This window comes from Lissotriton helveticus, chromosome 4_1 (genome assembly GCF_964261635.1).
Source record: "Lissotriton helveticus chromosome 4_1, aLisHel1.1, whole genome shotgun sequence".
Classification (NCBI taxonomy): Eukaryota; Metazoa; Chordata; class Amphibia; order Caudata; family Salamandridae; genus Lissotriton; species Lissotriton helveticus.
Genome location: NC_136063.1, coordinates 455,326,573 through 455,351,861, shown reverse-complemented (window position 1 = coordinate 455,351,861; position 25,289 = coordinate 455,326,573).

Below are 25,289 nucleotides of genomic sequence, written 5' to 3'. Positions count from 1 at the left end.
CACCTATGCTGCACAGCATTAGTAAACACATTTTTTATTCCCGATGCTGAACTAGACCTAAGGATTTTGTCAGTGCTTGGTTTAATAAAAGTACCCACAACACTGTACTATGGGCACATGGGTTAGCAACAGTATTGTAGGTTAGTTTAGAGATATAGTAGGTATAGAAGGTCAGTATGATGGGTGTGGTAGATTAGGAAGGATTGGTTTGGTAAGTGTATGGTATTTAAAGTTTTATATGGTGTGGTATCTAATGTTAGTTATATGGTATATAAAATTAAATATGGTATATACAAGGGATGGCATATAAGGTTAGATATGGAAAGCTTCCACAGAACAGAGACCTCAGTCACACAACTGCTTTTACATGTAAACATACAGAAACATTGTGGGGCATGTAAGTCTATACATTTAGGGGCCTATTTGTTTCAACGTTTTCAATTGCTTAAAGCAAGGAAAGGACTCCTCCTTTTTCCTTCCTAGTACAAGTGTATTCTGTTTTAATCCCAAACCCAAGCAAGTAGAGTACTTTAGCACCACTGGCTTATTTTTCTAGAAAAATTGAACTGTGACTCTCACAAAACATTGTGGTGAAACTATCCCTAGGCCTCAGGGACACAGAAAATCTGGATCCCTCCCACTGAATCTCCCCCCTGACACTCTGCATAATATATTAAATTGCGCAGAAAGTGTAAGTAGTCTGCCTATGCACACCTCTATAAAGTCTTTACATAATGTATTTCGAACTGGAAAGTCACAAACCACTTTGACTTTGCCTTCCTGTACCAGAAAATATATCTGGTGTCCTCTTTTCCTATCTCATCCGAAATGTTTGGTGCATTTTAATTAGATGAAGGGGTGTGTTATTGAAGGAAATGTATTTTGGTCCATTACTACCACCCACCCTGCCCCTCCCCCTCCCCACATCACCGCCCTGCAGGTACTCCCATTGCCAGCCGCGGCTGGTTGCCGGCCGCGGCTGGTTTCTGGCCTGGCTGGGTGCCTTTGTTTGACGTTTCCATGCTATCCGGCCTGGGTGCTTCTGTATTACATGTCCATGCTTTCTAGCCTGGGTTCCTTTGTTTGACTTTTCCATGCGTCCTGGTCTGAGTACAGTGAGAGCTTTTCATGCTTTTTGGTCTGGGTGCTTATGTGTGACATTTCCATGCTTTCTAGCCTGGGTGCTTATGTCAGGTCATCATTTAAGATTTACTATGCTTTGAAAGTTAATACAGCTGAATATCTAATGAAAAATGTGGTGTGCACCATTTTGGTCTTTCTTTTTACAAAATGTTCTTGTGGGGAGAATTCCCCCCAACACCTAAAGCAGTCATTAAGATTGGTCGCTACGCACCATATGGGGCTGGTCTAACAAAACTTGCGAAGGCTACTTTGGGTTCCCAGTCGATTAATTAATAATTTTTGTGACTGAGAGTGTGAAACTAACTCTGCACACTGCCACTGATGTCACCATGCTTTTGGAGTATTCACTTTATGAACTCCAAACCCCTTCGGCCACTGGAAGTGACAAAGTGACTCATTCAACTGTATTCCATGATTTTATTCAGTTTATCTGTTTAGCGTGTTTTCACAGCATTTTGGTTTATTTTGTCACATAAGCTATGTAAAGGTTGTATCTTTGAACTCATAGACTCTCTCTACCCAAATCAGCACATAGAGCACTGGAATAGTCCCTTTTCAATGCATTAGTGATTCTAGCTCATGTATTCCAAAAATTGTGCTTCGAATGCCCTTTTGATTTAATCTTTTTCAAAATTTTCACAGGGAAGGGGAATCTCCTATCAAAACCTTACTATGAGGAAGGCTCCATTGCTGAAATTCAGATCGGGTATGGTTTATTATTACATCTAACTTTTAGCAGTGAGGATGTGGGTGGAGCTACTAGGGTAAGTGGGTGGAGCCAGTGGAGGAATTGGGTGGCGCTGGAAAAGGTAGGCGTGGCCTCCAACAAACATTTGAGCACATGCACTTCATATTTTACAAATTAAGCATGGTTGTACCAGCACGTACTCATTACTACGCATAATTTTACATTGCATGTGATTTAACCATGCATGCCTTTACAACGACTTTCTTTGTAAAGGCATGTGTGGTAAGCACATGTGATGTGAAAAAACATAGGCGATCCACATCGTTGTGAGGAAATAGAGGTTCTTCCGTTTCCTCACAACCACATGCACCGCCCCTCAGACCCAACGTGCAGCAGGAACCAGCAGGAGAGAGAGCTAAGGGGGATTGGGCCTCGGGTGGGGGTTACTTTTTTAGGGTAAAAGGGAGTCGGGCGGGGGTGTGTGTAGTGCAGGGTACTGTTTTATGGTAGGGTGGGTGGTCATGCAGGGTAGTGTTTTAGTGTAGGGAGAGGACTGGGTGTTGGGGTAGGGTCGTGCAGGGGTAGTGTTTTAGGGTTGAGGGTAGTGTTGGTGGAGTCATGCAGGGTAGTATTTTAGTGTAGGGAGAGGACTTAGGGTCGGGGAAGGGTCGTACAGGGGGTAGTGTTTTAGTGTTTAGGGTTGTGTCGGTGGGGTCATGCAGGGTAGTGGTTTAGTGTAGGGAGATGACTGGGGGTCGGGGAAGGTTGTGCAGGGGTAGTGTTTTAGGGTTTAGGGTAGTATCAGTTCGGTCGTGCAGGGTAGTGTTTTAGTGTAGGGGAGGACTGGGGGTTGTGGGAGGGTCGTGCAGGGGGTAGTGTTTTAGGGTTTAGGGTAGTGTCGAAGTCATGCAGGGTAGTGTTTTAGGGTAGAGAGAGGACTGTGGGTCAGGCAGGGTCATGCAGGGCGGTAGTGTTTTAGGGTTTAGGGTAGCATTGGTGGGGTCGTGGAGGGTAGTGTTTTAGTGTAGGAAGAGGACTGGGGGTTGAGGGATGGTCGTGCAGGGGGTAGTGTTTTAGGGTTTAGGGTAGTGTCGGTGGTCATGCAGGGTAGTGTGTTAGGGTAGAGAGAGGACTGTGGGTCAGGGAGGGTCATGCAGGGGGTAGTATTTTAGGGTTTAGGGTAGCGATGGTGGGGTTATGTAGGGTAGTGTTTTAGTGTAGTTGTAATGGCATGCATAGTGAAGGCATATGCGTGGTAAAAGTATGCAATGTAATGGTAGGTCATGGTAATTGACAGCTCGTAGTAAAACCCGCATTGTAATGACACGTGTTGTATTAGTACGAGTTGTAACGTGTCATATTACTTTAGGATATGATGTTTTCTCTAGAACTTAAACAATTCAGTCACATAAGTATTGGCTGTGTGCCCACTTTCTGCTGCCTCATGACAAAACCTACATGACCTCAAGCTTGCGTAAGAAATGTATTGTTTCTGCCCGAAGACAGTGCATAACCCTGGATTCGGACCAAGCAAATATCAGGAATGTATGATGACATTTTGAACCTGTCCAGTTATACAAATTAATGCCTTGCATTCATGTTAAAGATATGAAAACTGAATACATTATGGAGGTCTGAAGGCGAATGTAAAAGTGAAACATGGAATTTCAGTTCATGCTGATCCTTCCTTCATCTTGCTTTGGTTCTTTGCTCCACTCACTTAGCAGCGGATCCAGGCTTTCCATGTATAACTTGCTCCACTGCCTCGCTTGGTGTAGCTTGATGGGTGATAAGCTATGATTGTTCTATGGTTGCAGTCACTGATTCTGGTCCCTTCTTTTGGTCCTGCAACTTTGTCGCTATCTACCCTCTTTCTCCTAACGAATGCTTGAGGTCTCTACTCACTATCTCTGGATGTAGGCCATGACATGCGACCATTGAACTGCAGCCCCTAAATGCACCTACCACTCCAGACATCGCTGGTTCACCTCTTGATGATACAGGAGCTCATCACAAGCGCAGTCGAGGAATTTCATGGGATCCCAAAGTCTCATTATGTTTGCCTTGGCTGTGTGCATGTTTTCGAAATCTGTGGCCTCATGGGTCAGTGATTTTCGCCAAGCAGTTGCTCGTTTTAAGGAATATAAGCATTCCAACAATCCTGAAACCCTTTTATTAAGGAGGATAACTACTCCTGTTATGTGGTGGTGTGCTTTATTTATTTTTACATGCCCATGTTAGGTGTGCAAACTTCTTCTTTCAGGGCCCAAATACAAATCCTAAGTTATTTTTTGCCATTGAAATCACTCACATATTTACGGTCAAACGGCATTGGAAAGGTTCAGCTCACTGTAACAAAAAGAGATAAAAGTAGCAGGCCCACAGCTCAATTTCTGGCATCCTTTTCTTTTGTCTGACGACCAGGGCCATTGTGCCACTCAAGCTACCTAGGTCTGCTACCTCTTTGAACTTGGTTCGATCACAGATTTTCTATCATCCACTATTGGTTGCAGTGGTAACTGTTGTTTCGACCTATTTTTGTATGAAGGGTGCCTTCAAAACATGCATCAGTGCCTTGATAGCCTTCGTTCTTTCATGCCTTGGCAGTGGAAACAGCGAGTACCTCAGTCTAGTATGCCACCTGATTCTACACGTAAAGACACCAGAATTCAGAGGCACTGCTAGCTGACTTAGCTGGCCAAAGAGAATGGAATATTCTCTGGCCGTGATCATGTATCAGTTATTCCCAATGATACAGCATGTGAACTCCCGGCTCCTGTATATGGCTTTCAAAAAAATAGGGGACCCTCATTTAGCCAGAAAAGGCTTGCATGCCTTTTCCTTCGATTCAATTTTGTGATCACATAAAACTTGAGCCTTGACATAGCCTGAATTGTGCCAATCCTGCACTGCAGGAGATCCTTTTCAGCTTCGGTGTCTGTTACCATGACATTCCCGCGTCAGGGTTTTGTCTGGTAAGGATGCTCTTCAGTTAGGAACTAAAGATGCTGCACTTCACTAATGGAATTTCTATTATTTACCTAAAGGACCATGACAGTGTCCTGGGGTCCGCAAAGTTATGTCTCCTAAGCAATGGCAGTACTGGGAGGTTCTATGTACTTATGCCTTGCTATTTGCCAAGAGGCTTAAAGGACATATCACCACTGAACAAAACAATTGACTTAAAATGAAGTCACCATTTAGCCATTTATTCTAATATAATATAAATATGTTTCTAGAACATATTCAGTTGTTGCTTTGCTTTACAATAACGTTTAAGAGTGAGAGTTTAAGTGTAGGATATATATTTCGGTGGTAACAAAAATATCTGATTTCTAGAGTAAGTTTTACATTTCCATCAGTGGGATTTTCTCAACCACTGGGACAGTATGGTGGAGAAAATTTCACTACTAGATTCTGTTCCAGATTGAACACTTCCTCCAAAAATGGGAGGATTGTTCATTACAACCCAAGGCCAAAAACAGACCAAGTCTGAATTTTGTAATAGAATCTTTGTTTTATTGGATTGGCTTAATATACGGTACTATAGTCCCATTAATGCAAATCTATTGTAATTCATACAGAAAATATATCATAATGCTGAAATAGAGTTTTTTAAGGACACGTTGTGTAACTAGTGGACATAGAGGGTGTACACATCACTCATGATGAGAAGTTTTACTGTTCAGTATTATTATGTGACATGCATAATTTTCATAGATGCTAGTTAAATAAGTGACTGTCCTCACAACAGCCATGTCTTCTGTCAGCCAAAGCCGTAATCAGCGTCTTGTGCACAACATATAATTGTCTCACTGAAACAAGTATATTTGTGTGTTTTTATTTACTTAAACTAAATCACCTGATTCCCCATTATAGACCTGTTTTGCTCATTAAAAGTATCTAAGGAATCTTCCCACGAAGTGATTTGAATGTTTTCCATGCTGGAAGTTCTTATCGAAAACCTACAACTAGTTCTTGAAACACACATTGTTAATCAGACTGTAAAGAACACTATCTATACTGCAAAGACATTTTTACAACATGAAGGGATGAACATTTCAACATAGGATACATATCAAATTCCGAAAAATTTACAAAGCAAAAGCATGCTAATTTATCAAAATCATGAAATTCATGTAAGCATATTACTGTGTTGTGTGCACCTGTTTGTATGTTGTGTGTCTGAATGTATTGGTATGAGGTAATTCTATAGTGCATACCTTGCCACAAGGACAGCAGAACACTTCATAGATAACACAGTGACAAAGAATCATTGCAAGATTAAGAGTCCTAACAAACCGATGAACAAAGTGCACATTCATCTAGGAGATAGTCTGAATAGTGGCACATACTTTGTACGGCAAGAAGATTAGAATGCAGTCTGATGTGGTCTGGGAGTTTTGCTGGCTTTAACGATTTACAGACTTAGCTGACACTGGTTTCTCATATTACGTCAAAGACCTATGAGTTGGAGTTTGTTATACAAATAGGATGGTAGGCAGGTGTGCATTGTCTTATATGTTACACAGGCTATCTTGAACTCAATTCTAACTTCAAGAGGATGCCAACGAGGTGCCAATGTTGTCAACTGATTTATTTGCTCCTCTCCCCATTCATGTGTCAGTATGGAAGGTAAAATTAAGAGAAAGTCCTGTCAGAAATGCATTTCTTCAGTCAAGATGTGTCAGTACAAGTGTGTGTACTGTCAGTTTGAAGTCTTTGTGATGGAAGTATAGTTTGAGCTTCCTGGGCTGATGTAGTTTACATGAGGTAGAGTCAGTTTGGTGATATGATCATTTAATTTCAGGATCTAGTCAACGATTAATCTGAGATATTTGGTGTGTGAGAAGAAAGATGGGTACATACCGAGATCAATTAGAGCTCATGGCCTGCGAGTGTAAACAAATTCGAGTATGTTAATTTTTATGAATGGAGACATCTAGTTGGTTATCTTTTTGAGGAATGATTTTAGACTAGTAATATTGGTACGATTTGAAGACAGTTGCTTTAGTAATGGTGTCCTCAATATGTTTAGATACAATTGAGTGTTATTTGCACACTGGTGCATGGTGAAATCCCCAGTTATTGAGGATGAGATTCAGGTCCGCCATTTTTCTATTAAAAATGACAGAAGCAAGGACTGAACCCTGTGCGAAACTACAAGTCACAGTTGACTTTGGCAGATGTCTGTTTTCAAATTCTCCACTTGGTATCTGTCAGCAAGGTAGAAAGTTAATCATCTAAACATCTTCCCTCAAAAGCCCATGCTGTGGTCTAGGGTTCAAAGTAACTGTGATTTCATATTGGTCCTAATAGGACACCATCTGATTCCATAACCACTTCTCCTATTAAATGTACTTGCATTCTACTGCTTTCTTGGCATACATATATTTTAGTTATACTGTACTATGTGGAGTTTATCTTCCTTCTATTAATTCCACATCTTATTTTCCTTTTGTGGTAAGGCTGTTACTGGCTTCTTAGTTACCCTCATATTATCATCTTATTTTACTTTGTTGGTATATTTCCCTCTTATAAATCCTTGTCTTTTCTTACTGTTCAACAATTCTTATTTTGAATACTGTTTTGTCATTTCAGTCAGGATTGCATGCAAAGAGGAGGTCTTGGTTCTTCTCGCTATCAAAATAAGATTGAAGAGCCAAAATAAGTGACACAGGAAAGTGAGGCCATATCTAATCTTCACAGCTCAAAATGAGCACTACGGTTTTGGACCTGCTAGTGGAAACAGACTTATTAGACTGATGAAAAACAGATACATCAAGCTTCGTTACAAAAAAAGTGGACATTAGTGCATTAAGTGACCAGGAGATCAGACTGCTTTAGCACCTCCAAAAATAAGAACGTTAGCATCTTCAGATTTTACTGGAGACGGTGTGGGTGTTTTTTACCAGACGTGATAGTCTTAGTCGTTAAAGGATAGTACTTGATTTGAGCACATGTAAAGGTCCTCTTAGTGGAATGAGCAAAGGATTCATTGTAGAGACGTCAATTGGAGTTCGTTCAATTGAGTTAGAGGGGACAAGAGGGAGTAAACAAAGTGATACCTGTGAAAGTAAAGAGCCAGTAGAGATATTGATAATGGACACCTCTCTACCAACTGAAAATGCATATTAGCTTAAGATGGGATTTATAGTTCAGATGAGGGGGAAAACCAAAAGGGGTTTGAAACCCTGGCTACAAAATGTAGTGCCATCCATCAAACTTATTGGGGAAAATAGAAGGTTTCAGATCTCAAATGCAGAAATTAGAAACTGGTCAGAAGATGCTAGATACACTAATGAAGAGGCAAGAATGAACTCTAAAGAGACATGAGAAAGAAATGAAAGCTATGGAATAGAAGGTTAAAGAGCTCGAAGAGTGAGCTCAAAGAAATAATCTTCTATTCTAAGGGATCCCTGAGCAACAAGAGAGGGCAAAGACATGATACGTTTTATTTCAGATTTAATAGAGACTAATCAATCTCCCAGTGATGGTGTATTTAACAGGCAGATAGAATTCCAAAAGGATAGGAAGCCTTGGATCATATGCCCCAAGAAAGCAAAAACCTAAGGGAATCATCATTTTATTTCAGACTTTTAAGCTAAAGAGAAGTCACAAACTCAATTACTCTTCATTGTAAGATCATATGTATCAAGGGAAACAGATGAAAAGCAATGACAGATGGGGCTACTGATAGATACATTTTAAGCAAAAGGTGCAACAGCGAGAGACATATTTCCTGGTAAGCTACATGTCATGTATAGTAATACAATAAAAGTCCTCTCCTCTGTCTCTGAAGACAATGAGTACCTGCTTATGCTTGAGAAACCACTGCAATTTCTAATATGAGGCTCTTAAGGAACCAAGTCTGACGTCTCAAGTATTGAAACACAAAAGGAGATTATGCACTATGTTAAATTATGGCATTGTTTTTCTGGAAGAAACCCACTTAGTCTGAAGGAAGCATATAAACTTTTAAGATCAAGTTGGGTTGGATATATTTTTCCCCCCAAAGAAGTCTTATGTTATGGGAGTTGCTATTTTAATTAGCAGGAAAAATTTCAAGAATAAAGTTGTCAATATATGGCTGATCTGAGGGTAGATGTGTCATAACCCAAAAAATAATATTGGGCTATAAAATTAACTTAGTAGCTGTATACAATCCTAACTTTGATGGCCCAGAATCCTTTATTAAGCTAATTGAAGAATAGGTGTCTGTGTCTGGGATATGTTATTGGAGTTGATTTCAATCTCCTATCAAATCCAAACTATTTAGGTATAATATTATTGTGGAAGATCATCTTCGAAAATTGAAGCATGGACAATAATCTCCACCTTGCTGATATTTGGATGTCCTGTCAAAGAGATGTCAAAGGATTTACATTTTTTCTGCTAAGCATATGCAGTGTTCTAGACTTCATTTCAACTTTCAATGTCCAGAGGGTTCAAGGATAAAGTAGCTCAGTGTGAGAGGTCCCCTCGAACATTTTCTGACCAGACCTAGTACAGTTTAATTTAGCTTCCTTGCGTTTTGTTCCTGAGTATTTTAATACTGATAGGACCCTATTAAGAGATCAAAAGTGCAGGGAAAAAATCACCAGGATTCAACATTTTTAGGCTTACTCAAATGATAGCTCTGAGGTGCCTATTCATAAACTGCAGTGTATAGTCCTTAATGTAATTCTAGTACAGTATTTTTACTAATGTAATAGAAAATGCTATTCACAAACCTATAGCCAGGGCCCTCCACCTCCTCCTTTCTGTGTGGAGATCTCCGCCAAGGTGGAGGACATCGCAGAACAGGTAGGTTTACTTTTTAGTAGTAAATGTTGGAGGTACAAGCAGGGAGTGGCTGGAAAATGGAGAACTAAATAGTAAGACCAAAACTACTCACAAACTACAGCTCAAAAGTTACTACAGCCCCAATGGTGATACAACATATACTCCAGACCAGACTTGGAACAAGTCAAGCACCACAAATGGTCACTCACAGGTAAGCCTGTGATTACACCTGAAGACTGACCCCAGAGAAGACCCCCATAGTTGCTGCATAGTGCACCCACCTGCAAGCAATGCCTGATCCAAGGTGCGTGACCCCAGAACGTTTGTGTAGATAATGGAGCCAGCCTGGGGACAGAGGAGTACGCAACCCCAATGGTCTTAGATTGGACCTGGGGGCATGCTGTGACCTACCCCCTGCCAGATACTGTGCCTAGTAACAAGGCTTCGGGGCACGGAAGGCAGAGGGCTGTGGCAGACATTGGGGACACTAGCGCTCAGGGACAGAGCTGCAACTGCTGAAAATAACAAGAGAAAGGATAGGCAGCTATCCCTGGGGATACAGAAGCCCTTGTTGTGTTCATCTGGCTTACGGGGGTGTCCACTCTCCACCCTCTCACCACCACTACAGTATACTAGCAAGGGTTGGAATCAACTGACACTGCCCCAGCTCATCAACAGGAGGAGGGAGCACAAAACCATGGGTTGGTTTAAATCTGCTACGTCAACTTCGAAACAAGTGGAGATTGAGCCCCCATCTATGATACCAGATACCCCACAGTTACAGGCCACATGCAGCCTCACTGGCTTTCACATTACAAGCTTGACCAAGTGTTGGCGGCAATCAAAAGCCCCCAGAAATCTATAGAAATAGCCCTGGAGTCCCTCGTAGCGGACCTGAACTTAATACACGACGATCACCGGAAATTAATGGACCAGATTGCTGAAGCAGAGAAAACGTTAGCTGCACTGCAGCCACAGACAACGGATAACCAACGAGCCCTCCAAGACCTATGAGATTGTATCTGCACATTAGAGGAGAAGGCAGAGGATGCTGAAGGATGCTTCCGTAGGAGCAACATCCACATCATGGGCTTGCCAGAGGGGGTGGAAGACAGAGACCCATGACTTTTCTAGAGACTTGGTTCCACTTCTTTGTCTCTGCCACAGATCTTTTTGCTGGAAAGGGTGAACCATGTCCCAGTGCAGTGTCCCCAGCTGGGGGCTCCGCCACGGCCAATGCCAGTCAAGCTCCTTTAATACAGGGACAGAGATGCCATCCTACGCGTGGCTAAAACAGGATGCCCTTAAAGTTGGAAGATAAAAATGCTACTCCTAGATTACACCCAGGCAGTGCAACATCAGTGTATGACCTTTTTAGTAGTCAAAAGGCACCTCAAACAACTTGGGGATCCAGTATTTCTTAGTATTTCCAGCCTGCCTTAAGGTTCTTGACAACAGTGAATCTCTCTTTTTCACTGGCCCTAAGGAGGTCTGGGCTTGGGTGGACCAACATCCCCCCCTCCCCACTGGGATAGAGAGTAGACTGCCAGCCCCCTCAGCCAGACCAGAAATGTCTGAGACACCGACAGCAGGGTCCGTCACTGAGATCTCCACCTCCAAAGTCCAGGCACTGGAGCAAATGAGGCTGGCCCCAGATGTAGACAGTGGGTCACATATTTTCTCATTTGACAGAGACTCTGACTCCTCTCCGGTCTCTGATCAAACCACCTCACCCCTTCCGCAGGTGACTCCTCAGATCTCTGAGGAATCTTCATGCTGCTAGCTTGAAAGCGCCCAGGTGTCCGCACGAACAATGTTTTTAAATACTGAATTTCTCGCTTCTGCATGAATACTCTAATTATAGCTGCATCAATACCCTCCCTTCCCCTTTATCCCCTGTTACCTATTCTGCCAACTCCAGGAGTTGAAGACTGCTCATTCACCCCTGCCAAAAATGTCCCCCCTCCCAAAAAAAAGAATAAAAGTTCTACATGCCATGACCGTTCTGCTCCAGTTCAGACGTGTGTAGGTACGGCATCCTTGGGTTGCCCACTCTCTTGGTTTCAGATGCATAACACATAGCCCACCGGCTTACCCAGGCATTCGCCACTAACTATATCTCTGGCCCTGTCCTCCTTGGATGACTGCCTCGGAGATGTGAAAGCATGTATCTTTACTTAGATTGACCAGGTCCAGGGTGACTGAGATGCTGAAAAGCAGGGTGGACCAGTCCTGATATGTTTCTGAAACACAGCAAGGCCACCAACCAACTTAACTAGGTGGTTATTTATTATGTCCGGATTGTTGCAGTAGGTTCTAAAAACTTTTGTTCATATTAAAACTTCCCCACACACGAGCGCAGGGTTAGATATGTATCGGACAATGAAAGCGGCTTGGGGAGATGGCACGGGCGCATGGAGATACCTGCTGATATTCCCCAGGTACGTGGACTAGATTACCATCATTGTACATAATGGCTGTAGTCACTACTACTAGACATGTCAGGGGAGGCACACCGCACGGAAACGCTACTCAATATACTCCTACAACAATCCACGTCTTCCTAAGGTCATATCAAACTCCCACCAATCCTTGAAGGTGCACGTGGTCTGCAAATGCCTCAGCAGAGTTCAACTTCTTATGTGACACACCCCTCCATATGTGCTGGGATTCCCACTGCTAGGTTTTCCACAATACCCTGGGACATATTCTGCAGCAGAACTATGTGGCAGGCAGGATTATTCACTGACCTCAGCCGGTGACCTTTTATCTGAAGGCCATCTCCTTTCCTTTGAACAGCTCCAGGCAGACTATGACCTCCTGCCGGGACAGTTCCTCACATGCCGTTAATTGAATAATACATGTCATACTCTGTAGTCCATGCGCTATGAGGAGCCTGTGACACACGTCATCCTACAGGCACTTCTAACCATGGGAGAGGGCCATCAATAGATTACATGGTTCTATAGAGCATTACAGAGTCATACAGGTGCTCCCCTATGACCCCTACGTGCCAAATAGGATGATGATTTGGGAAGGGTGGTGATGATTGACACTGAGTGGGAACAGGCTCTACCATTTCCTCAACAGGTCTCCAGAAATGCCAGATTTAAGACTATGCAATTTTCCATACTTCATCAGACATACCTGGCCCCTACACAGCTCAACCACTATTTCCCCACGTCAAACCTACGATGCCCCCACTGTAATTCAGGGAATGCCGATCTCTGTCATATGTTATGGCCCTGTCCTGCCCTCATAGACTGCTGGTGAGGGGTACATTAGGCACTGCAGGAGGTCACAGAACTCACAGATAAATACACTTGGGAGGCTTGAGTCCTGAGTATCTTCAAACGTAGGAAGAGGTAAGCAGTAAGGCATTGCTTCATGAGCGTGGCCCTCTTACTCACTAAATGAACACTTAACCTTCAGTGGAGGGATCCAGCTACCCCGCCTGTGGCAGCATGGCAGGATTCAGTATGCAAATGGTGAAAGGTCGAAGGTGAAGCCCTACGATATGAAGAGCACTAAAGAAAAACAAGGGTGCCCAAATATGTGAACCTGGGGTGCTATAATGTTTAGGGTAAACAATGGTTCTGTTGTGGCCAAAATTTCCAATATAAAGTGACCTTGTGGGGGATACTATATGAGGATTTGAGACAATTAGTTACAAAATTCAAGGGAGCTCTAAATATACAGAGGGACATGTAGGTCAATTTATGACTGATATTTATTTTCAAAACAATAGTATTCAGGTGCTCACACAGGTAAGTGACAAAAAAGTGTGACGTGAGAGGTGAGGGTGACTTTAAAATAAAAACATTGCATTGACAACAACATTGGAGACTCCTCAAGAGTTTACAAAATTAAGGAGTTCATGTTATAGGGGGTCGACGCTTTTCGATCCTAATAATTCGAGATCATCTTCAGGACTTACAGTAGGTGAGCAAGCTGAATTGTGTCCGGTCAGGACCGGTGCAGTATGTGAGGAATGAAGAGAGAGCACGTGGCATGATTAATACTTCTTAATTACGTCGGGATCATTAGCAAGAAACGAGATGAACACGATAGTAGGTGAGCAGCTGGGGTTATTTATGATGGTTGCTTGTGTCCAATTGTACCAATAATGGTGTAACAGGAAGGTTAACCTGCTACTTGAAGAGCTGAACAGCAGCGTCTTTTCCTTCGGTCCCGCACGGAGTAGAATAGTCTTTCGGTCACAGGGCAGTGAATGAAGCCTGGAGACAGAGAGCAAAGCGAGTCCTGCTGCTTCAATTGCACTCATTTGCAGTCGTCCCCAGCTACCCATGAGAAAACATATGCAAGTGCTTAAGCAAGCCAATGGGGAGGTGGCAGACCTTGATGGAATCCAATCTGAAATCCACAAAAATATTATAGATGTTTTTGCCACTCTGCTTACATCTTTTAGTAATCAAGTTTTTCTGTCAGAAACAAAATCCCAGATTTTGGCAAACTGCTTTGATTGTTGGATTTAAAAAACATGGGAAGGATCCCCGCTACTGTTCAACTTAAAGCCCTATTTTATTGCTTAATTGTGATGCTAAAGTCTATGCAAACATTTTGGTGAATTGATTGGGCAAGGTGGTGGTTTGGGAGCCTTATACACCACGATAAACATAGTTTTGTTTCCAGACATCTGCTACGTACCATGAGTTACGTACCCTAGTCCGCATGGTCAATATTACACTATCGGAAATATTCTCTTTCTGCCCCTTCAGGCCATAGCTTTATATTTGCAGTTCAGATATGGGATTTTACCATTGCACACTAGAAGAAGTAATTGGGCCAATGCATCTGTTTCATCTATATGCCCTGTGTGTTTGGATAAACCAGAGACCCTAGAACATTTTCTCTTTTTCAGTACTGCATATAATGATTATCGGAAAAAATGGATCATCCCTGTGTGTCACATTTTATCTTGCATTCGCCCCTCTGATGCCATTAGGATATTTACGTTTGATAATACCAGGTGGCTTGTATTTGCAGTAACAAGGTATCTTCTGTATGCGTGGCGGAAACGTATGAAGTTTTTATTAACTTAATTTGGAACATGATGATTTTATAAAATTTTATTTAATTGTTTTTGATATATTGTATTATGATGGTTTTTATTCTTGTAAATGCTCAATTTTTCTCTTGATCGAATATATTACTTACTATTCTCTTTCTGTAGCTATTTAGTAAATGCCAACAAGGTGTTTGGCCATGTGTACTGGAGGTATTTGAGAGAAACTCTGCCCCATTTTGGGTTACCTAAAGGATTTGTCAAGGGATATGGCAGTTCTACAGAAATCAAGATTCTAAGGTTGCGATGGATAGTCATTTAACATCTGTAGAAGGACAAGGAAGGAATGCCCTCTATTCCTATTGATGCCCTAGCAATTGAGCTTCTAACTCAAAAAATATAGATTGATGATAACATTTCCCCTTTTAGGAAAAAGGAGATGATTGTTAAATCTAAATTATATGCTTTAATTATATATGACACTGAGAGAATATTAGAAGCAAGTGTGGATATTTTCAATCATTGTGCAACCTCATTAGGCTACAAAGGCAAACATACAAAATGGTATATTATGTGTGCATCATTTTAAATCAATACTCCACTAAAGGTCGGTACAGCAAGATGTTTAAGGATTAGAGTTATCAAGGTTTGGGAGAATCTAAAACTCATAAATATAGACAGCCTTGGAGGATATGAAAACCTAGTTTAAAATTGTGATTCTCTGCATTTAGCCGTAATCAGGGGAATACATGAAAATAAAATTGGTGTTCTCCCCAAAATTAACTTACTTTTACAGGTCCGTCTAATGTATCAAACCAGCATTTCTTAATAAGCTACAGTCAGAAGTTTCATAAGTTAAGAGGTTACATAATCTATACACCGGCCTGGTGTCTTACTAAAAGAGGGTGAGCATCTCCTGATATTAAGTTATATTTTTGTTGTGGCTCAACTGAAATACATGAGGCCATTTCTACCTACCAAATAGCAAACTGAAATCTTTTTCACAATTAATAGGTTCATCACTGCTTTCTTTCAAGCTGTTGGTTTCTGTACAGATTCGGTGACACTCAATTCTACAGGTAATTTAAATTTAAGATGATTAAAGATTGGTCTACATTGTGGATAGAAGAAACATTGCCTTGTTTTGTCATGGAAAAAACAGATGAACATTCCCATTATTCAAACCGAGGTAAAGGTATCCAAGACTTATTCCCAGGGGAAACATTGCAAACTCAATAACAGTTGGCTCATTCACGGATGAAAGGACGTTTGCATCTAAATATGATGCAATACAAACAAGATGAAAGAGGGATAATGGCGATAGACTTGAATGGAAACAGCATAGTGGTGGAAGAAGATCTACTCGGTGTTCTATTAAATTCTAGTTTACTCTCTACTTTGTATACTTTCCTGGCAGAAGGGGATGATTCTGAAACCAGGAGAGGAACACAGGCCCCTTCAGCCCATCTGAGGCCCCCAACCGTTCTGAGGGCCTACAACCATTCAGGGGCCGCCGTATTAAGCCAAGGACCAATGAATAAATGGGAAACTCCAGGGCCCCTCTTCACATTATTCAGGGGTGCCCCATTAGTTTGTGTTACATCACTGCCTGAAACAACCATGCAATCTAAATCTGAGGTAGAGCTGGGCCGCCACATAAAGGATGAGTTTTGGCAAACGACTGTCTCTTTTATGGCTAAAATTATAAAACCTGACAAATACAAAAAAAAATTTTTTTTGTCCTATGGCAACTTTTTTTCTCACCAGATTGATTGACCAAAGTTACCAATCGTGATATCTTACCCCATATGTAGTATTTCAGAAGCCTCGCTTACTCACAGGCTGTGATCATATTTCACTGTTTTGAGATAAGGTGATAAGAGTTTTAAGAGTCTTGCTAGACTGGAAAATCTTATTAAGCTCATTAATATTTGTTTTGCTTTAGTGAAAAGATGTCCCAATACTCATTTACGATTTATTTTTCATTGTGTTCTTATTGCTAAAATGCAAATAATGAGAAATTGGGTGAGTTACAGCAAACTTTTTTGGAAAGCCGAAAAGGGAAATGTTAAGGAAAATGGGATCGATTTCAAAACTGTCTCTACAATGCTAGAAAAGAAAAAACATTTGATTTCTGTGATCTGTTGAAAATCAAGCAATGCCTTTTTGATAATACTATTTCGGCCATTTAGTTTGACAAACGAGATTGACAGTTGTAAGTTTTTATTCCTTTTCTTCTCTTTTTCTTTTTTATTAAAGGTTATTGGTACTCAGAGAGCCAAAACCCAAAACTCAGAACTTGGAAAAGTTTGGGCTGAAATCTTCTCTGAGAACCGTGAGGAGACTGGGTCCAACCTGATTGTCTAGCCAACCAAGATGCTTCACCGGTTATTCTGACTCTGCGGCAGATCACGCTACATTTTTTTCCGCATGTTTTCAACTTCCAAGAAGAGAGTAAGTCCGAACATAGAAATCTTTACCACAACTTCATCCAGTGGCTTCCCAATGATGATGCTTCCTTATCGGAGGCCGCCTGCACTCTTGCTCTGCTGAACTTTACTGCCTCCCTTTTTGTATTAGAGTTGCACTCCATCGCGGTTGACCATATTTTTCAAATTTGACCCGGTCTCGTGAGACTAGATGTCTGCGTTTGGCGCTTTGATTTTTTAGGCAGTACTTTTTGTATTAAACTTTAAATATTCATGACTCCGGTTCTACTGCTTGGCTATTTGTTGTTTTGGTGTCAAATAATTTATTTAAATGTACTTTATTTTTCTAAATTGGTGGGGGATTTGTCTTGTGTTTTCACTTCATTACTGTTTCTGTGCTGCATAAATACTTTACACACTGCCTCTACTGCTTTTCTGCCAGCTACCAGAGGGTTTATCACAGATTAATATAGTGACTTTTATGGTTCACCCTGATAGGGATGGTGGCTGTTGCTTAAGCAAGGGTAACACCCCACTCAACCAACAACCCAGTTTTTCACAATCAGCAGTAACTATTGTTTTCCTTTTATGGAGGCCTATTAGTTTTGCAAATGCTTGTTAAATGTGGAACACTATTTTGCTTTAAATGCCAATTACCACCACCATTCTGGCACTGACTGAGTTCACAGTTATCGAATATGGCACTAGCACTCACGTAGGAACATTTTCTAGGTCACAAAAAGCATTTCTTTTCAAAAGTACTATGGGTTTAAGCCAAGGCAAGATTTATGGGTAAAAATATCCCATCAAGCACTTACAATACAGAATGTATTATTAGGCAATATGTACTTGGAATAATGGATCATATCAAGCAGCACCATGTTAAAGGAAATTATGAAAGTCGGGCACTTAGTAAGAGCGTAAATAGAAGAATTCAACAGTTTGGGCCAACCGAATCTGGTAACTGAGTCCGGAGGGGATCCACACAATTGCTGGACCACATCTATTCACGGTGGTCATGGAGGAATAAAGAAAAACAACCTACGTTTAACCTACAGAAAAGACAACCGAAATGGAAATCTGCTCCACGCAGCTGACAATTTAACAAAGTAACAGAAAACAAATTAAGACGTAAACACGTTCAAAGCAAAACTGAGAACTGTTGCAATTAAGCAGACAGAGAAAAACGTGACGAAACACAGCAAACTAGCAGGAGCAGCTCATGAAATACATGCTATCAAAATGGACACTCCAGTCCCGTACAATCGCAGCAGAATAATATAGGCATAGACATATACACGCAAAAAGAGCTTATAAGGCACATACTCTTGCCTTTTTATACCACTAAACAGGCGATAAACACTCACAATCAACCACGGATAAGTACCCCACCTCAAAGAACAGCATGCAGCGCCACCTAGCCTTCATGCTAGTAGTAGGAGGCGAATACAGATGTGATTACTGTTCTTTCTTAGAATCTCAGTCACCACTTCTGAGACAGAGAATGTTTAGAGACACTGGCAAATCAATGACATCATCAACAACCTCCTACACACGAGATAACATCACACAAGACCCGAAAACATTATATATGTCTAATATCAAATCAGCTAAGATAAAGCTGTGACATGCTCAGCAATTCTATGAAAAATGTAAGCACTAGTCTACTAAGTTGCTGGAAGCACATTACAAAACCACCCATCTGCAAGCCTTTCCCTAATTTACAGGTAGCTTAATCCCTAGTGGCGTGGCACAACTATGCGATGCTCGTGCATAATATTGCCTGCGGATGTCTTCCCATGCAGCCTTGGCCAGGGCTTTCTGCAGTTTACTAGGAAGATATAAGAGCCATAAGTGCAGACTGGCCTCCTTTGCAAACATAAGCATCATCTCCTATGTCAGGTCAGGCGTCTTACCAGCACAACGGGTGTCCTGGGCTACTCTTTGTGGGCTCTTCCTCGTGGTGGTGTGTATGAAGCTGGTATGCCTAGTGCAGTCCACTCTGAACCAGTGTGTGATATTGGGCCTCAGTCTGGAATGTGCGGAGTGTGGTTTAATTGTTTATTGATAGACTGTAGGTATAAGATACAGTTCAATATGGTTTCAATTACTACATGAGGTAGTCTAAAGTACAGATATAGCTTACCTTGAATGTATATTGTATTTGAAAGTAGGAGGGATAACGTGTTTGCATTTGTGCAGGATAGAGCCATGGACAGGCCTGTCCTCAGACGGTTTGTGCCTCCCTTATTGAAGACCAAATCTTGTTGACAGTGACAATGTTGTGATGATCACAGGGACACTTTCTCTATTTTGCCCCAACATTTGGTTATTGGGTTTCATAGAATACGTATAGTACCAGCAAGCTTGCAACATTATACCAGTCATGGGTGGAAGGAATCCTGGGCAGACATAAGGGTCTGTAATGCAATGAAATCCACAATCTTGCCTCAGGCGCTGTAACTAGAAAGACAAGCCTTCTACCAAAACTATATTCAATTACCTCGGCAGAGATATATGGAACATAACTGATGGTCCTCGACCCAGAAACTGGGCAACTGGTGGAGGGAAGAGAGAGGAGGGGAGGAGGGTGGTGGGTGTGGTGGGTGCATGAGTCTAGGGTCTGAACAATGGGAGGGGTCAGGGCCGGACTGGCTACCGGGCAGTTGTGTGTGCTGCCGAGCAGGGGGATGCTTTCGTTGATGGGGACCGGTTTTTTTTCAAAGCGCACGCAGGTCCCCATCAGTGAAATACGCCCATACCACGGAGAAATCATCCCCCTGCTCGGCAGCACACGCAACTGCCCGGTAGCCAGTCCTGCCCTGGGAGGGGTCTCCGGTGTTTGATTCAGCTACTCAAACCGGATGATACTCCTAATCTCAATAAGTGCCTATGCTGTGATCTAGGTGGATAGGTAATGGAATGTCAGGTAGCACTATTATGGTTAGCATAAATGTGGCAACTAGGGTTTATGTATTTAGATTCGGGATATATAGGACTGTTTGAGCAAGTATCTCTTACTTCTCCCTAAATATGTGGTGGGGCACAGAAGCCCATCTCACTGACGGTAACTGTTTTCTTCCCCTGCAGCATGCCACTGAGAAAGCCTCATAATGATGCTTCCAGTATATGTGGCATGTGTCCTTCAATGACCTTGTTCCTGTAATAAATGTGTCCTGATACTGTTTCAAAGCATATTAGTTCATATTTTGGGTGCTCGTCAATGTTTGTCAAAATATATGTGCTGTAGTTGAGGAATGATACCCAGATTTCAATAAGGAAGATCTGTGCAGTATAGCACAAAGCATACTGTTGAGTACATTAGCTGGAATGTGCACACAACCATGCTTCATGGTGATAGGGAGTTGGTTTGTGCCACTATGACTGTGCATGCGTCCCTTTTGTTGTTTACGTTTGACATGTTTGGGCATGTGCCCCTGTACACTGTGTTTTATCCTCACTAGTTTCTTCCTAACCAAAATCCTTGTCAGACCGGTTGTCTTCATGTGGAAGCATTAACATCAGACCTTGGGTGTATTTTTGCACTTTGGAACAGCTTCCAAGGTATGTAATGTGCATAAGGAGACCCGTATTTGCACTTTATTTTTCTCATGTTTCTGCCCCTTCCAAACTGTTTTGCAGATTGAAATAATAAGATATATAGGCTGGCGTTAAAAGCCTGTACAAAAACCAGATCAAGAAAAATCTACACTTTGTACCTATTAGGAGCAAGTATTATTTACATACCCATTTAGCACTTACTCGTGTTTCTAAATGTCCCTGTAAGAATCTCATCGAGGGAAAGAATGCTTTGTTTCACTGACAAAAGTCATCTAGTCTCTGCTCAATAAATTCATCAAATTCTATATTTGTAAGATAAAACAAACCATTGAAAATTAAATGTATGTCTGACTGGCAAGTGGGCTCCAGAACGGCTGCCTGTTCTTAATCTCTGCATTGATCCCATTTTCCAGCCTGTAGCATAGCATTGAGGGAGGTTTAGATGACTTATAAAAGGGAAGAAGTAGGCCTGGAATGGCTTCAGATGAATATGTTTTACTAGCAGTTGTATGTATTTGGTGCTAGGAACAAGATGCAGATTTATTTTAGTGCCATTTTACCAATGAGCAAAAGTCTAATTCATTGTTGAGCAAATGCAACAAAAATGATTTCTGGAAAAATTGCTTATTTCTGCCTCATACCCTGGAACTAGAAGACCAGTTCAGGCAGAGTGGGAACCTCCTACAGAGACTGTACTTATATTACACTTACAATATATTTCCTGCTAGTTCAGAACTCTATCCAGAAGGGCGTGACATACCATAATTAACTCTCTTTCCTGTAGGACAATCAATCTTTTGGTGCAGCACCTTCTGCCTTGGACACATTATCAGTAGAATAAGGAAATATACTTTCGAGAGCTCTAACTGCCTAGTACATATCAGGTGCCCGAGGGGAGAAATTTAGAGCAGCTGTTTCACACAAAAGCAAGAATTAGCACATTGCATCCTCACTAGCATTCCAAAATATGTGACACAGGAGGGAATAGCCTTTCATGCAGACCTTCATAAAGGCACACAGGTTCCTTTCTCCCATAGCGGGAAGTACTTTATGTGGTAAGTTTAAGGGGATTTATTTTTGATGCAGTGAGCGGCTACTGACTGGAATAGGCAAGTCAATTGACAGATTTAGGGAGTCCATACAGCTGAGCATGGCGGAAGGCACCCACTGCTATCTTGGATTATTGCACCCTGGGATACTTTATCCATAATTCAACAGTGGAACTCAAAAGTAGAGTTGGGAGAAACCTCTAAAAGTAATATTGATAGGCTCTGGGGCTCTACTAATCACTACTAAGTTTCTATTAAACAGATCACTGTTCACCGCCTGGATTTTAGAAAGCTACTTGATTCTAAAGAAGAGCCAGAAGAGACTGTGGAATGAACTGTCGCCCAAGAAGGTCTGAGGGATATCCTGCTTCGTCATGAATTCCTGTAGATAAAAAGCCATTCTCAGGGCTCAGGTAAGACAGCCTGCTGAAAATTCATAGGGAGAGAAAGGACTCATCTTGGAGGGCAAACCTGGAGGTTAGTAGGACCGAACTTTGAATAGAGTCCTTGATGAATGGACAGCATGTGAAGCTCTCGTTCACTGCAGTCTGTGAAATGGAACTCTAGGAAGAGCTTCCTTCAGTCTTTCCCTCACCGCATCCTGCAGATTTCCACCAACAGGCGAACCCACAGGCGAGGAAAATGAGCAATTTACACGCAGGATTAAATGGTCCATTAACCTAGATTCAAAACTGGCCGATTGGGTAACGAAAAACGCCCAACTAAAAAGCGTTATCGGCCCAGAAGCCATTTTGCATCACTAGCCCACTCTTCTGAGCGACTTACATCAGGCTCTGGGGGGCTCATCCGCCGTTCAAAAAAAACGGATGATAAAGGCTCTCAAGCAAACCTCTTACGAGGAAACATCTGAAAATAAACGAAAGAGGCAAAACGGCCTAAATAGTAGGAAAAAAGCAGAAAGAGCTGCCCAGCTATCCACGAAAGGGCCATACAGGGCAGCTCGTAAGAAACGCACATGGGCCCAACGGAACAAACGTATAGAGGAAGCCTGGCAAAAAATGTTCTTCCTCTTAAAGGATAGAAATCCGGCCCATTTCTGGAGGTATATCAACCAGCTTAGTAACAACGGCCACACCGGAGAAAACGGAGTCCCTGAAAACGTATGGGTGGAGCACATTAACCAACTTTATAATGGCGGGGCACGGGAGCGTTCAACCACCCCTACGCCCCGAGCCCCACTCAACGGAAATACTTCTGCTCTGGCCTTACCTGAAAACGCAGTAAGTAAGATCATCAGTCGCATGAAGAACGACGGAGCACCAGGCCCAAACGGAATACCTGCAACAGTCTTTAAAAAATTCCGGCAGTTTTGGGTAGAACTCCTCTCACCCCTTTTTGCACATGCTTTTCTCACAGCCAAAATCCCACCTTCTTGGCAGGGCTCAATCCTACACCCAATCCACAAAAAGGGCAACTTCTCAAATCCGGCCAACTACAGACTGATAGCCTTGCTAGACATCGAAGCCAAAGCATACGCCCGGGTCTTACTGGCGAACTAGAAAACTGGGCCAGCGAAAACAACATCCTTCCTCATTCCCAGTCAGGCTTTAGAGCAGGCTGCTCCATGATGGACAACATAATGGCTCTGTCCTACTTATCGCGGAAAGCTACCCTGGCTTGCCAAGTACCTCTATTCTACTGCTTCATGGACTACAGCGCAGCCTTCGACCGGGTCAATCGAGGGACGCTGTGGAACAAATTAAACTCCTGGGGAATACCATCTCCTCTTCTCTCAGCCTTGATATCCTTGCACCATAATACCTGGGTTAGGATTAAAACCAGCGCACAAACATTGTCCAAAAAAATTGCAACTGAAAACGGCTTAACCAGATCGATGCTATGCATTTTCCCCTCCTGTGCTGGGATTTGATCATTCCCATGTTTCATGACGAGCTGGGCTCGTCATGAGCGTGCGAGGAGGCTACCTCATGACGAGCCCAGCTCGTCATGAGCGTGGAAGGGGTTAAAACAAGGCTGTGTACTTGCTCCGCTACTATTCAACCTCTACACTGCTGATCTACCAAAGGAACTGGCAGCCGCAGCCCTGGCTGCCCCAAAACTGGGCGGGCTGAGCCTACAGACAATGCAATATGCCGATGACATCATCATCATGGACCACACGAAAACAGGATTGCAAAAATCGCTCACTGCTCTCAATAAATATAATACAAAGAACCATCTTGTGATGAATGAATCAAAAACCAAAATTTTGATCTTTGGGAGGCACAAAAAGAAAAATCTTACTTGGAGAGCAGGGGGATCACAAATAACGACCTGCACCAGCTACAACTACCGAGGAGTTTGGTTCAACTCTAGGGCAAACCAAGCAGCACACCTTAGACACTTAAGGTCTAAGGGTTTGAGGATCATCCATAGCCTTAGGCGTCTGAATCGTCATTTGCACAGCCCTTCAGCTGAACCAACCCTAAGGGTGCTACGGGCCAAACTACTACCTGCAGTTACCTATGGCCACTTGGCCCTTCCGGGAAAATGGACGCATTTCTGGGAAAACTACAAATAAAAGCTTATAAGAAAATCTTCTCCGTTCCGCAGCATATGAGGAGGTCGAGGATGAGACTCGAGCTGGGCCTGACATGCGCAAATCTCTATTGCCTGGGCGACCTAATCAAATACACTATATACACCTTACGAGCACCAGGACAATCTTTGAAAGAGCAACTACAAGCTGTGTTCAAGGACGAACATTCCCCTTGGCACAAACAATTGCACCTTGCCATCTCTACATTAAAGATTGAACCAACCTCTCTCATTAACCCAACTATTCCTCTGTTAACATGGAAAAAAACAATACCAAAACAAATCATCTCAGCTTCATTTCAGACTGACGTTGCCGGGCTATCTAAAAACGAACTTTTCACTGCCTTGAATGAATCATATATCAAGGGGAAACCTCAATTATACTTTAACTACTCCCTCAACCCCCAGACTCGCAACAAAATATTATACATGAGGCTGCTAGCCCTACCAATCTTCGACTTTAACCAACAGTGGGCTCGGTGGAACGAGCAGCCCATTTGCAGGTTTTGCAACTATATACATGAGTCCTGGCTCCACCTGCTTTGCCTTTGCCCATTCTTTGCCACTGATCGACGTCGCCTACTGATCCCCGTCTTTCGGGAACAATCACTGAGACACTGCAGTGAAGCATCGACTTTGTGCTTTAGTAACAATTCAGCCCAGGCCTTAGCAAGAGCTGGGAAGTTCGTCAATATCATTTTAACTGCACTGCATAAACGCCTACCATTAAGAACATGATCATGTTTTTATATATTTTGACATTTTAATCTAACACGCATTGCTCTGTTTGTACATTACGGTTTTTATTAACTGTATAATAAAGATAAGAACTCTAGGAAGTGTTTATGAAAGTTTAGGAATCATGACATAATGAGGAAAAAGATATTTAAGTTTCTCTGGATTTGGGACTTTAAAATGTTCTGACTCTCCAAGGACTTTGGTAAATTGCTGAGATTCCACAACCCAGGATAACTCATAGTAGGAAAGATTTTATGATTAATCTCATTCTGAACTGTTTACAGCAAAGTTTGAAGCTCCTCAAGGGTAGT